General features: G+C 37.3%; 1 protein-coding gene and 1 long non-coding RNA gene across 4 annotated transcripts in view; one reads left to right on the top strand and one right to left on the bottom strand.

The window, feature by feature from the left end:
• LOC124149070 (ecotropic viral integration site 5 ortholog-like) overlaps positions 1-15,806 on the bottom strand; it is a 78,948-nt gene that overhangs the window by 62,128 nt on the left and 1,014 nt on the right. Inside the window, exon 1 of one of the 3 annotated variants that reach the window (XM_048389381.1) lies at positions 10,688-10,705. The exons of the other annotated variants lie outside the window; for them this stretch is intronic. The gene's annotated coding sequence lies outside the window, so the exon portion shown is untranslated. Of the gene's footprint in view, positions 1-10,687; positions 10,706-15,806 lie in introns of those variants that run through there. 3 annotated transcript variants of the gene reach the window in all.
• The window catches only part of LOC124149072, a 28,008-nt gene that overhangs the window by 11,513 nt on the left and 689 nt on the right, over positions 1-15,806 (top strand). Inside the window, exon 2 of the long non-coding RNA XR_006863061.2 lies at positions 1,151-1,235. This is a non-coding gene — a long non-coding RNA (uncharacterized LOC124149072). The remainder of the gene's footprint in view (positions 1-1,150; positions 1,236-15,806) is intronic.

Raw genomic sequence — 15,806 nt, 5'->3', positions numbered from 1 at the left:
ATACGTATCGTATGGAGACCTTGCTGTATTGTTTCACCCTTCAACACTCTGCATAGAAATACCCAACAGACTGGACCCAAAGGAGTAAAAATATACTAAATACCCAAAGAAAACAATCAATATCCAATGTGAAAGGTAACTTGTGAGTAAATACTCAATGACTCAAAACATCTCCAGCCTGTCAACAATATTACAGAGGCCTTATCCCACCAGTCTGCCATACTAGTCAACAAAGAAACTTCATCTCACATCAAGGCAAGGTTTCTGATGGCTTATATTGTGTGCATCAATCTGTGCAGTGATGAGCTAAGGACCCTACTGTCCACGACTTCCAAGTTGTCCACTACCATGCAAGAACTATCCATTGTCAGCAGACTCTTGTGTTGATCGATGCTTATGATATCAATCACTGGATTGTCTGGTCCAGATTCAATTATTTACCGACCACCGCCATATAGCTGGAATATTGCAGAGTGTGGCGTAAAACAACAAACAAACATTAACCAACCAGACACCTGTGATCCACAGTTGTTCTACATTCTTTATATGACCATCATGTAGTACAGGGGACCTGTCCCTATGATACAACCAAACAGGTAGCCTTCAAGTAGGGCTTTCCTCCTACCAACAATATTTTGAGTTTATAACAGGTTCCGGCTGTATTTTCAGAGAGGCTTCAAACTCTAGTTGAAGGGCTATCACTGAGCATAAAATGACTGCAAATGTTCTGCACCACAATCAACCCAATCATTATGATCATACCAACTGCACTGAAAACAAATACTTATGAGATGAATTTTAGATCAGCAGGACATAAATACTCTATTCCTAAAGCACATTACCCCAAGATTACAAAAAGACAACAGCCAGAATTCCTGACAGAATGCCTGATAACATGCTAGTTATGCTAGTCCACACCTGCACCTCAAGCTATTGACAACACATCATTAACTAGGATAGAAATTGGGGTCAGGTTCAAAGTAAAAGCCAAACTGCCTAGCTATCAGAATGTCAATAGGACTAGCAGAAATTCCTCTTACATTGAGTTTACTTTTATGCTGCTAACTCATTATCTCAATCAACATATTTGTAAAAAATCACTTCTCAACTGCTCACTAATAGAATGCATGCTAATTTTCTGTACTTTCAGTTGCGCTGAGCTTTTGAGCTTACGCTGTAAAGAGAGCCAGACCTAAAAATCAAGGATCAACACAATGGCAGTTTGTGCTTAGCAGGTAAATATTGCGATGGAAGTCTATTTCTTGACAGGATTCCAAATACTTTGAAAAGGAAAGATTTAACAGCAATAAAATCTGTGTATTTAGATCCAGCCACATATTCAAACCAAACAGCCTTTGTTTACTGATCATGCTGATTGTTGTTCATACCAGTATTTGTTTAAATTACAATTTTGAATTGTGCTTGAGATTTGCAGATCCTGGAGTTTTAAATCTTTAAACTATCCTGGCTTGTTTTAAGTTCTTTACCCATTTAAGTTCAATACTGGACTTTGGTGGAAGGATTATCACAAACCGTCCTGAAATATTCTTTGGTGTGACAGACTCCTACTTTACTTTTTATCCTTTAGATCAACATTATTATCATGAGTAACTAGGGGTGAAACGATACAGCAAGACCATGATACGATATGTATCATGATACATAGGTCACAACACGATACAAAGGGAGGCAACTCTGCACAGAAAATTGCAGCACCCTAGACCATGGAACCACCCAGCAAGCTTATATATATATTACAAATATAATTAAAAAAACATTAAAAAGGCAGAGACATACATATATGTCTATGCTTTAGTCATAGTATCTATGTGCTGAGGGCTCTTTATGCAATATACATTACATGACCATGAAGTCATGGAATTTTACAGCAACTGACTGAATAACAGACAAACTGGCTTTAGGCCTGTCCAGTACATGCACAAACACAAGTTCTGTGAAGCACCAGTCAGATGACACTGGAGCCGTGTGGAGAGAAGTGCACTTTATTGCTGTAACCACCTACGTGATGCAGTCTTGACTTCAAAATTTTGTCATCAGGAAAGTCCCACATAACACAGTCACCAGTCCGAAGCCAGTAACTATTTAATCGCCTTGTACTTGTCCACATACTAGGATAAAAATATTATGTACAAAACATTATGTCAAAATCCAAGCACAGGCTAGAAGACTCAAAATGTTTTACATCACACAGCTAAATATTCATACCGTATTTCATTTTCCAGGAAGTCATCCAAAATGTCCTGGATAATTGTTTTTAAAATTTTGTAATGATATGGAAGAATGTCCAATCAAATGTTGATAAATAATTTGTCTCTTGTAAAATCCCTGCTACATCTGTCTTGACTAAGTAGAGAGAGAGTAAACTGTTTTCAAATAAAGTATGTAGGGTGACTAGTTTTCACACATGCTAGAAATTACTAGCGAAACATTATTATGCCAGGGAACAAATTTATCACTTGCCCACTCAACAAAAGCTACCTCCCTATATCTTTCAGGTCAGTTGCAATTTCCTATTAACAGTTCACCTCTTTTCTGTCATTTTTTGACGACATGCTGAAACAAATAAGTTGTTTCTCTGTCAAAATAGTAAACTACCCAAACTCAGGAAACTGTTACCACCCTCAGGATTGGTAACAATAACTGTTCACTGTTCAGAAGCTTGATGTCGATCAATACGTTTCGTTCCCTCCCTGCACAGGCCGACCACACCAACAGCTAAGCCAGACTAATTCCAGGTCGTGACCACCATCTCAGTAATCTTACATCTTAGTTCTAATTGCAGCAATATTTCCTCTTGTGCTCCTCCCTAGATTTGTTTGCACTGGGATTCTCCGGTCGCTCACACTGACTCCAGGCCAAGACTTTCATCCCACCTTCCCTCCAACACCCAGCATTGTGTTTCACTGTCCAAGTTTACCTCTTGACCATGTTGACCAGCACATTGTCCTTGCCTCTTCACAATTTGATAACACAACTCCTGGTAGTGGTGTTTGTTATTTCCTTAACACTGAGTACAAAGCCAAATTCTTCAGCAATCAGTCTCAGATATCTATAACACACATTGTAAAAGATCAAGATTTGTCTTGCTCCATTGCAGCTGTTAAGAGTATCAGTTTCATAAAAAGTAAGATTTGCAGTGTAAATTTGTTTTTTTCAAATTTCAAGTCATTGTACAAATTTCAACCTTCAAGAAAAGTTTGAGATAGGCCATGTTTCCTAATGAATCCAGTGATTTTGCTGGAGGCAAATGGCATCTGTACTTTGGCTGATGCATTCTCATTGATTGTCAACTTACTGCAAGTTGCCATGATTACACAGCAGTGTTCTGCACCCTACCTGGCATTCTGCCTCAAACTGTTCTGAAGCCAGCCTGAAAACAACTAGTTATGTACTTTTGTAGTAACACTAATTATAGGTTTATTACTTCGGAATTGAATCTGTATTCATGTTTGATAATGTAAAGATTTTCATGGACAGTGATTATTATAGGGGTGTAATGAAATTTTATGTGATCTATCAATAACGTCATGATTAATATGTTTCACTATTGACAGTTTCGACTGATGTAATAACATAAACACAACAATACTAGCAGTAATAGCAATTAATATTGAGTATTTTAACATTGATTTTTATCCAAGTACACCTGGTTTGTTGACAAATAATTTAACCTTAATCTGACGATATATTCGGACTTCCTCGCTACCTCCCTTAAAACTTCCCCAGCAATGTCAATGAATCTAAGCACAGGTGTATAACAGGGCTCCAAGTTCATATTTCTACTTACTTGTTTACAAAGTAAATAATTTAATTCACTAGCCAAAATGAAATTCAAGTGGTCATGCGAATTCACACTACCTCTTTTCCACACTCACCAAGAGACAAGTGTTTTAAAATGTTTTGTTGGTTTCCCAAAATTTCACCCGCAAATGCAACCAATTCACTCTCAACTTGGAGCTTTGGTATATCATTATATGTCATGCTTTGACTTGACATATGGAATAAAGACAGGAGTGAGTGAGGTTGCTTTTACGCTGCTTTTAGCATTATTCCAGCAATATCTCTCAGGGGGACACCATAAATGGGCTTCACACATTGTACCCATGTCAGGATTCAATCCCGGGTCTTCAGCGGGTCGAACGCTTTAACCGCTTGGCTACCCGACTGCCCTGAATAAAGACCCGGGAACCTGCACTGCAATAAGCATGATAAGTTATACACAATATGGTGCTCATCATGATCTGATTGACTAATATTGGCAGTTGTACTGGAATAGCCAATATGGGGACAGTGGGACAATATAGTTCCCCAGTATCACATGATTGTTGTAAAAGCCAAGTGATGACGATTGGCTTGTTACATTGTGTGATCTGGATGGTTCTGTGTTATCATGCTCATGCTGTCAAGCACTAGTTTGTCTGGCCCAGACTCATTTACATGACACAACTGGAATACTGCGGACTTCAGTGTTTAACTAAAGCAACATCATAATACAAACACACATTTAAATTACAGCTGGCATTTCAATGTCACAATGTGTGTCAAACATTTTTGGATCTAACATTGTCTAATACACCAAACTTGTGCATCACATTCATCAGAATTTTATGTTATTATTATTTATATGGTCGGACAATTACTAGTTGAGCTCATTAGACTGGACAGAATGTTACCAGACGTGGGCTTCAGACTATTGGATAAGTTGCAGAATGTGTTTAGGTTTTCAACAACAAAAAATGTTTAAGATCTTAAAGCTGTCAATGGCCAGTGTCACCTCCACTTTTCACACATTGGAACAGAAGGAACCAATTACTAATTTACTAATTATACAGCACTAGTGACCCTCTAACATTCATAGTGATGCCCTGTCATTCAATACTTCCATGGCAGGTACTGACCCCTAATTCAGAAGCACTGCTGAAGTCCCATTTATACATATAATGCTAATCCCAGCACTGTCACAAGTAGGCTTTGTTTGTTTTCTGGTCTGAACTGTAGCAGGTCTTACTTGGATTTCACACTTCTACTGATCCTACAGATGTATGGCTGGGCTCACGGCTGGGCATGTTCACATACCTTATGAATAATGAAGTTCTCATTGTAACAACCTGAAAATAATGAGTCCAAGTAAATACCCACTACTATTCATGAAGAAATAGGTCAGGAATCACATCACTAATACTACACAAGTTAGCCCAGTAATGCATGTACTGTATTTTGTAAATAGTTGGCATGCCTATCTGTTATTATTACTCAGACAAAAATTAAAGGTAAGGTTTCACCTCAAGCCAAGCTTGTTGAAAAGAGCTATATTCATGATATTCCAGGAGCTATTTGTAGTAACAAAAAATGATAGGAGTGATGTTGTAAATTATTGGTGTTCCATGGGTGAGTGAGTGAGTGAGTGAGTGAGTGAGTGATGGTGGGTGAAACAGAAAGCTTTACACTGTTTTTAGCCACATTCCTGCTATATCACAGAAGAGACACCAGAGATTAATTGGCTTCACACATTATACCCAAGAAGGAATCAACCCTGGACTTCAAAAGAGCTAAAACTTTAACCACTAAACTACCCCACCTCTACAAAATAATAATGAGATATGTTCATGACAGCACACGCAAGGTAAATTCATTAATTGAAACAAATATGTAAATGAAATCACAGGAAATGTACCTGTGTACACACAAGTTAAACAGATCCGATTTCAAGGCCTAATGCTGTTGCATTGTTTGCTGATGTGTGTCGTTGATGTGTTTGTGTTACAGAGTATAGTCCAATTATTGCTATTCTGTTCATTGGTATCTACAGGATTGATCATGTTGATACAGAGAAAGAGTACAGATATTTTAAACAGTTCCCAAAACTAATTTCCAGTAACCAATGATCAAGCTTGAAAACCTTATAAACGGATGACTAGAATTTCCTTCTAAACTATCCCTGCATTATACACACATCACGGACAGATGCACAGGAAACATCTTTGTAGGAAAGGCACATTTCTAATTTCCTAAGGAACGATGACACCAAATTGTGACAGATTACAGATACCAGTAGGCATTATCAAAGGCTGCAATGCAGCAGTCTGTAACTTTGGCCACTAGTCCAAAGCCTGAGTCTAGCAAAATTATATTTGGTCTAGTAAGCTTAGCTAATAATAACCCATATTGTAACATAACATTTACAAAAGATGATGAGCCAAGCTTAGAGACAAAAGTACTGTACTTTTTGGCACATATGCAGTGTTCGAAATTAAGAATGAAAAATCATGGGGTTCTTGTCATAACCCTGATGTTAGAGTTTAATAATTGAGGGGGTGCCTAGATGCAAACGCAGTGTGAGCAATGCAGGTCCCACCTTAATTTCTAGCACTGACATGCATCTATTTTATGACAAAAGAGACTAAGACATAAATCTTGTATTGTGAGATCCTGACCAGTAGGACCAGATTCTGACCAGCCACATCAATGCAAGGATAGTCAATACCTCAGCAATTACTCAAGTTAATAGCACTTACTTAAGACAACTGACAAGACTAGACAAAACTAGGAAGGGCATAACAGGCTGCATAGGGCCATGAGGGGCAGCTAAATGTAAAAATACTAAAATCATAATATGAATAAGTTCTCTATGTCCCCTCTGAGAATATATCCAGCTATGTTTAGGTTCAAGGCATCATTTTAGTACTCATTACATATGGGCTTTCATAAGCTAAGCATATTTGATTGACAGAAAGTTTTGTCTATGAAAATTGAGCCGCAGACTGCAACTTAATCCACTACTCCAAAGCCAGAGCCAAGTACAAATCTATTTGGTTTTGCAAGCACGGAATGCTCATCTAAGATTATTAAAACAATGTCTTCTGAAAGTGATGTCAACTGCTGCACCATCTTATAACTGCATGTAACTGTAAGTTCTTCTGGTCTAGGACCTAAATCTTTACCGTTTAAGGAGCCCGGACTTTCATGCTTAGGTAAATTTGAGCACTGTGTACGATCATAAGACACCTGCTCCTGAAAATATTTTTAGGTATGCAATCACAGTATTCAAAAGAATAGTCAGTGTGGCGTTAAACAACAAACCAACAACAACAACCAGGTACATTTGTACCTCTTAAATCTTTCATTTTTAACATTAATGTGACAAGCTCTCTGGACTATTCACACTGGATCAAATATACGCAGGGAAATATGTCATGCCAACATCCACGATGGCTATTAACCAGTAAACACTAACGCTAGTTACGCTATCTCATAAGGTCTTTTTGGATTCTCTTATTTAAAAATGTTTAAACCCATGTAGATGCTGGACGTTCTTTGCTAGGAGACTCATGACACTTACCTTGCCATCAAGGACTGAATATGTACACTTTTAGAAGCAGTGCAATAATCAAACAAAAATTCCAGGCTGCCATCAGGACCCAAAGACTTTAGAAGCTGCAGGCTCTGACTAAACACTTCAGGGTCTCATTTAAAGAAACTGCAGCTTATTGTGACAGATAAATAAATAAATAAAAACTTACTGCAGGCCATAAGGACCCATACACATATGAAACTACACACCCACAGATCTACCTGCTGCTGTCCTGCGGGCGGGTGCTTGGTCCTACGGGCGGGTGCTAATTTCCAACACTGCTCAGAAATAGTGACAGAAAAGGAACAACCCCTAACAAACTCCTCAGATATAACATAAACATGACAGAGCCCTCAGGGTGACAATTCTGAATCAACAAAGCTGGTATTTAACCCCTGCTCAAAATAAGTTTATCTGACATGGAAAGGCTGAAGATCATTCTGATCTTCCACGATCAGAGTCAACTTCGATCCCACTTTACGACAACATGGATGAGGCAGATTTTACTGAGGCCATTAACTCTTCCCGACCTCCCTAGGTTAGCCCAACAACATCTGACCACGGGCATGTTTTTCTGGACACCAAATGTTCTCGAGCTTCAGCACATAATCCACTTATCTGGACTCCAAGCCCCTCAGACAGGTACAACATAGGACAATGTGTTTTCCAGGTGCTAGAGCTGAGAGGTGTTAACGGTAATGGTCTAAACAAGAAGTTGGTGTTTTCCCCTCAAGTACTGATTCCCAGGAGATTCCACACATACATGCAACTTGCTTCACTGCAATCAAGCAGTGTGTTTCCTTCACAGCTTTGTTACTGGGGACAAGGACCAGAAGCATCTATACTCAACTTGGAAGGGGATGAAAGCAACTTTGTCATTGAGAAAATAAATACCAGATGTCATCAGGTGTGCATGACAATAGACTAGGATGCCTGTCAACACAACCGAAATTAATACATACATCTACACAAGAAAAGACATCTAAGGCATTTATCATACAAGTTTCAGGTAGCCATTCAAGTCAAAACTGGGAAAAGGGGCATAGAAATTAAGTTTAATATTTCACTAGTCCACAAATTATGATTTGCTACAAAAGACAAGAAGGATGCCTGTATACACATACATTGAGCTGCTAGCTGCTAAATGGTACCTTGGCTGTCCACAAGGATATGTCACTAGTCTGTCACTCCTACCTGAAACTTACTAGCCTCAGACTAGTGGATACAGGCTAATTTTGAACCCTGCTTAAGCTGTAGTATTGTAGAGGGTCTTAAAACTAAGGGAAATTCCAAAAATTGTATGTATCCATTTCCTAACAGAGAAATTGTGAGGCTTTTCATTCACATTGTAGAATATGATTATCAATACATTCATGATTCATGTACTTCCTTTTCAGTGAGTTTGTTAAGATCAATCTTCAATTGACCATTGCATTATGGTGGCATTGTTGTCTTTTCAAACAGTTAGTAATGTAGAAGTAATACGATGACTGCTGACAGGGCTAATTGTATTCCAAGTGCTACATCTTCAACTTGTATGTGTAAGGAGTGATACCGTACATGAAATAAGATGCAGTTTTCAAATGCCCTTCAATCCAGTTTGTGAATGGTTTGAAAAGTTGTTTCTAAATAATGAGTTCTTAATGTTGTAGTATTTGAGGTTAGGGTGTTAGCAGTCAGTAACTTTAGCCACTAGTCTGAAGCCTGAGACAATACATGCAGGCTAGAGCTAAACTGAAAATCTTCACTAGCCCGGTTAAAGATAACATGCACTTGTAATGTTAAAACAGAGGGGAAACAGGGAAATTTGTACTTGCCTACAGGAATGTTTTCTAGCCCCAGGCTAGGGAGCTAGTGTTAAGTTCTAACCCTGTTATGAATAGGCGTATCAATAGGCGTCATATATACTTTTGGGGTCACCAATCATATTCTGGTCAAACCTTGACGTGCCCTGATACAGACTTGGGTTCTTCTTAACTGACAAATTGTGACATGTGACAAAAGGTGGAATGTGTACTGATTGGGAGTACCGACACCGCCTGTCAACCCCTCAATCACCTGTCAATCAATAAATACACTAACCATCACACCCACTTCATCACCTGCCTGACAGTCGGCTGACCTGCACACTTACTTCTCTCTCAACTGAGGTCATATGCTTCAGTGAGGAAGTTCTTATTAACTTATTTATTGTTATGTCTAAAAAGGGTTTGTGTCTGTGTGCCCTGGAGGCAAATACTCTCCATCCTGAGTGTTCTTTATCTCTGTTCTACAGGTGGATCTGCTTGTTCTTCTTAAGTTTCTTCTGCTGAGTGTAAAGTTCATGGTCTGAACATGGTGAACAAAATTATGAACATAAGAGGTATGCTTCATGGAATCAGTAAACAAATCAGTTAAAGTGCTACTTCAAATAGCTAGGAGGTCACGTCAGGTGAACTTTCTAATCAGCTAATTACCATTGAGGCTTCTAAATTCTCAAGTGAGCGAAGCATTCAACATGTTCAAACAAGCATATTTGATTTCTGTTCATCAAAAATTAATATAATATGAGGAATCCTGAATGCAAAAAAATAAAGCCACTCAATAATATTGTGGAAATGTGGCAATGGCAATGGCATCTACACTCAAAAGGATGGACTATCGAGGGCATATTTGGGTTCTTTGGTGGTTTTCTTGTAAGATCAAAATTGGCGAATCATGGTGTAGGAAAAGAAGCTGAATCAGTTTAGCAAGCTGCCATCTGATTGGCTCAATATCCCATGCATTCTTCATTTAGATTAGGTGGTCAAAGTTTGATAAGAGTTCTATGGAAATGTCCTCGGATCATGAAGCAGAGTGGTATTGTATCAGAGGAAAAGATCTGATTTCAGTGAGATTGAATGATGGTAGGGCTAGAATTACTCTAAAACTTCAAGGTTTATTCATAACCAAATAAATTGACACGTAAATTTACCTATCAATTCTGAAACTACAGGCCCAACACAAGATCTACCAGATGGGCCTACAGGCGCTTATTTCAACACTGTATTCACTGCAGTGCTGTGATAGAATATCACTAGAAGAAGCAGTCAGTATGGTCAAAACAAATCCTAAAAAATATTTATCATTGATGATCAACTTAACTGAAAACTTCCAGCATTTCAAATATATGCAGTTGGCAAAAAAACGTTACTTCATGTACTTAGGCACGTAATCAATGCACATAAAAATTGAACATTTGTCTTTGCCAACTAGAGAAGAACAGTCCTACAGGAAGTGCTTGCCTGTATCAGTATTCCGAGTGTTTGGTTCTGGCATGTGATCCAGATTACTTACGCAAATAATCAATTCACATAAAAATGGAACATGTGTCTTTGCCAACAAGACAAGAACAGTCCTACATGAAGAGTTTGCCTGTATCAGTATTCCGATTCTTTGGTTCCAGCTTGTGATCTGATGAACAGATTCAGAGTCAGATAAAAAGATCTGAAATGAAACCAGACTTGTTAAAAAATGCAATATTATCAGTCATTTGCCATCGATTGTTTGGCACTGACTAGCCCAAATTCCTTAACGTAACATCTATTTGATGCAGATTTAATGGACATTGATCTTATTGGGCCATGCACTGAACATGATACTGATAGAAAGTGGCATTGGGTGCACACATACTGTTTCTGTCAGTGGTTGCATGTAAAATTACAGGCCACGGTGACCATGCTGGTAATGATATTGTTTTGTGTCGATTCCCAAATCAGGAAACAAAATGTTAATCCAGAAATCTGTATGTAAAAGAACCTAGTGTGTCAACAGTCCCATTCTTCAACATAAACTTAAATAACCATTAACGACAGTCATAGCGCTAAGGTCGTTTTGTGGAACCTGGCCCAGCTGTTGTGATGTTGTAACATAATGTACGAAACTCTGATTACATTGTGTTTGAAAACATAATCATGATAATACCAAAGAAAGCAGAACTGATTAATCAACTTGGATTTGCTTGAATGATGACATGAATATACACTTGGTACGTTTATTAATGGCAACATATCCTTAAATGTGAAGTAGGATTAGACAAATTCAATTTTTCCTGAGCCAATGCTAAACCAAATCCGAAAATATTAATCGACATCTGCAAAGGTATTTCATAATGTGACTAAACAATTATGTTTAATCGGCCTGTGCTACAAGCTTGAACTTGGCTCTTACATTCGGTTTAAGTAGAACTATGACGTGTTAATTGAAATTCAGAAACTGCTGATGTTAACATTGCTTTTTATTGTTAACAATAAAGTCCTTACCTTTGTGGCTGAATAATGAATTTGAAATAGACTTATACTGTTACTTTTGAATTTTGTACATGTTGTATGTCATGTTATGTGAATTGTGATACCCTTCCAGTATCAAGTCTTTGAAAGGCATTTAGAAGTGATACACATAAGAGAATTTAGGGTTATCAACTTCTTTATTATGAGGAACACAACATTTCGGAGTATATGCTTACTTCTTCATCAGGTGATGATGAAGTATTGCTAATTATATTCAAACTTTACTTTGCAAAAGTCTAGTTTTAGTATTGATAAGAGATGCAAAGATGGCTTAAAGCTTTGTTAGTAACAGAAGTATCTTTCACTTGTTATTTATTGTTAACTTAAGACATAATGATTAGGAAAACGTGTGACAATCTGACAATGATCTTATTTAAATATTTTAAATTTCAAAACTGCTGTCCTCTCAAAAAGGTTCAAGAGCAAAATATCTTCTCTAACCATGAAACTATTAAACCACTCTTGACTCACCTGAACAACAATTTCACACCTGACCAGTAGTGATTGTTGAAATGATAAACTGTAAACTACAAAGACTATGAGTAAAAACCTCTACATTATTTTCTCACCCTTTTCAAGCAACACTGTATGTCGTCATGCTCTCAATCTCGTCCCACACAATACACCACAATACATACATCCTTGCTTTCATGTCTCCTGTATATTGTTAGCGACCAGGATACACCCTCTGGCCTCATGACCAGGACAAAAAGCTTCGTGAATTGCCTCTACACACCTACATAACACATACAAGCTGAAATAGTACCTACCGTGTATTATTTACTTTCACCCACTGGCAGAAAGGTCATCATAATTACATTGCATATAAGCAATAGGGAACATGATCCTGGCCAAGGTACATAAATATACCGCACTGAATGCATAAGCCTTCCTTATACATAAACATGACATTAAAGCACCCTTTAGAAGTTTCCCTACCATGAAGATCTTAGTTATAATTGGCCTTCAGCAACCAATACTTGCTGTTAGAGGGATCGGGTGGTCAGACTCAAGGACTAGGTTGATGCATGATATCGTATCCCAATAGGGTGTAGATCGATGCTCATGATGTCAATCATCACAAACAGAATAGAAGTTTTCATAGTTCATAACCAGTGCTTAAAGTTTATTCCTGGCTTTCTTTGTCAAACCATATTAATAGGGAATACCAGTATGCACGCAATACAAATACATATCTGACAGGCCAGGAATTCATCTAGATCTCAACCTAGAAGAGGAAATTTGGCCCAAAACCAAATCTCCTAAAATTCCAAATTCATGTTTGTATTGTTAGAGAAGTTTTGTTATGGCTTAGTAGACATTGTAGAGGTGACTTTTACTTCACTGATTCACAGGACCAATATAAATGAAGAGGCTTTAATGCTTAGTTTTAAAATATTGCATTTATTAAGGGTGAAACGATAAATAGAAACACAGTGCACTGCGATATAGACTTCTACATCATTGCACCAATAGCATTGATTGCAAAAATATAATAATAGTTAAAATAATACTGAAGGTAGCGTTGTAGCGAGGGATCACTGTATTTTGAACAAAATAATTTAAAAAAAATCCCAATTTGCCTGACAAGGGCATTTAGTATGGAATCAGAGAGATTTGATCCCAGCGTGGACACATTTTAGAATAAATACAGTAACTTGTGTCTCAGATGAGAGACTGTGTTATATAGTATATTAAACTGACACTGGAATCTCAAATTGCTATTGCCAGATCTTTTGCCAGGTGCTCGACATTGTTTCTCCAGTATGTCTGTTCAGCCGTGATAGTTACACTTTTTATAAGGTAATAACATTCACTTCATACCTTACAATAGCTCATTCAGATCACCTGGGGCATACTTATCAGGGTATTGCTAGTAACATACACCATGTTCAATAAGCTGATATTCAGTGTCACCCAAACATTATCCTATCTCATGTACATCATGTACATGATGTACTCTTTTCATAAAAATCATAATTGTTTGGGGTTGGGGATTTAATGGTGACTATATATTCTAGGGATCTACAAGAAAGCCATGTACATGTTCAACCCAAAATTTCTATTCAGTCATAACATGCATAATGCATAATTTTGTTCTTGGGCAAAAACTATAAGTTGCATACACCAACAGGGCGATGGGATAGTGTAGAGGTTAGCGTTCACTCGTCACACTAAAGACCCAGGTTCGATTCCTCACATGGGTACAATGTGTGAAGTCCATTTCTGGTCTCCCCAACCGTGGAATATTGCTAAAAGCAGCATAAAACCATACTTACTCATTAACTCTAACACCAACATTGTGTCCATACACACTGATTTGGTTGATGCGTGTCATCGTATCCCAATTGCGTGGATTGATGCTTAGTAAGTCACTGATTGTCTAGTCCACTCTCGATTATTTACAGACCGCCATCATATAGCTGGAATATTGCTGAGTGCGGCGTTAAACAACAAACACATCAGGGATGGTAATTAAAGATTGTCCTGAGGTCTTTGATGTTTGCTCCTGTAGGATTTGAATCAGGAACAACCTAAATCTTCAACTTTTAACATAAGGACAAGGACTCCTTGACTTCATGGAAAATTCAAACACTTTACATGATACATGTGATTCATGAGATTAACATGTGTCGTCTGATCAAAACTGATGAATCATTTTCAAGTTCAATAATATAACACATGCAAGACACTGAACTAGTAAACTTGCACTAATTCACTAAGTTGCCAATAAATCAAATTGTATTGACATTACCATTTAAGTCCCATACAAATATAACCTACATTTATATATCAACCACTGAATACATCCCTGTATTGTATTTGCGTAGGACATGTTGACAGCACAATGTTAACGTGATAGATAGTGACTGAGCACATGACAAACAAAGGTAGGCTTGTGCCTTACCTGTCACAGGGAAAAAATCATTGAAAACATTCAGCAGTGTTCAGGATTTGTAACAAGGAATAATGTCCACTAGCATGGAAAGGATATATGTAACTAGCATTAACAAAGGATTGAAGGAATTAGTCCACTAGAGGGAATTTAGCAAATCATTTATTGACACACTGCCTATGCTGACAAGCAGAAGTTATGTATACAATTAAAAAATGTGACACACACACTCACTCACTGATGTAAAACAAATACTGGATCCAACACTGGACTATCATTCATAATTCATACTTTCTGCATGATTTGTTTGTTGATTTATGCCACAGTCAGCAATATTCAAGCTATATCACTGCGGTCTGTAAACAATTAAGTCTTTACTCTGCATAAGACTAACAACTTAAATAATGACATACAATAGAACAAAGTTATAAAAACATGCCTCATATCCACCTCAAACTTTATAACTTTTTCTGTGGACTGTCAGACCAACCATGTGCTCACAGATTTCAAGATCACTTGTATCACAATAGCATTTCTTGACCCATATATGACTAAGAAGTAAGGGTGTCACGATAAATCGAAATATCAATATATTGCTACCGGTAAGCACTTAAAGTCAATAAATCGATTGTTAAATCAGTTTCAGACCAATAGTATCAATTTCAGTTAGGAATATCGATAGTTTCAATTGTATTTACAATATCAATAAAATACATGGAATGCTGTTCAAATTTGTTTTTCTTTTGATCATGAGTGGTAGTAATTTACACATGGTAATGTGGAAGTTTCTTTTTCTTAAATTATTAGGGTAAAGAAAAAACAAACCAGTCATATCTCAAACATTACTTTTTATTTGTTGTTATGGTTATCACATTCAAAGGAAACTTCAGTTCCAAGGTTTGATTCAACTCTAAAATCTATCTAAAATTATACACTGAAAACAATAAATATTTATCGCAATAGTTGCTTGCAATATCGATTGTAATCGTGATAGTTTCTTTCAGTATCAATAGTTATCGCAATAGTGATTTCCAGACAAGTAGCCACCCCTACTAAGAAGTAAAAGTTTAAACATGTTAAGAAATTGATCAGAAATTGAATAAAATTTCACTATGAATTTTCTGGTGACTTTGCTCATGTTGAATACAGTTCCTGGTTTGTTTAATCACCCATGTTATATCAACCTGTTTACTGCCTAATCAGTTTATGACAGCTAATCAGTAGCTGAAGG

This window comes from Haliotis rufescens, unplaced genomic scaffold (assembly GCF_023055435.1).
Source record: "Haliotis rufescens isolate VD_foot unplaced genomic scaffold, xgHalRufe1.0.p SCAF_8, whole genome shotgun sequence".
Taxonomy (NCBI): domain Eukaryota; kingdom Metazoa; phylum Mollusca; class Gastropoda; order Lepetellida; family Haliotidae; genus Haliotis; species Haliotis rufescens.
Note: the sequence above shows the minus strand (reverse complement) of the source record. Positions and strands in the feature narration are given on the sequence as shown.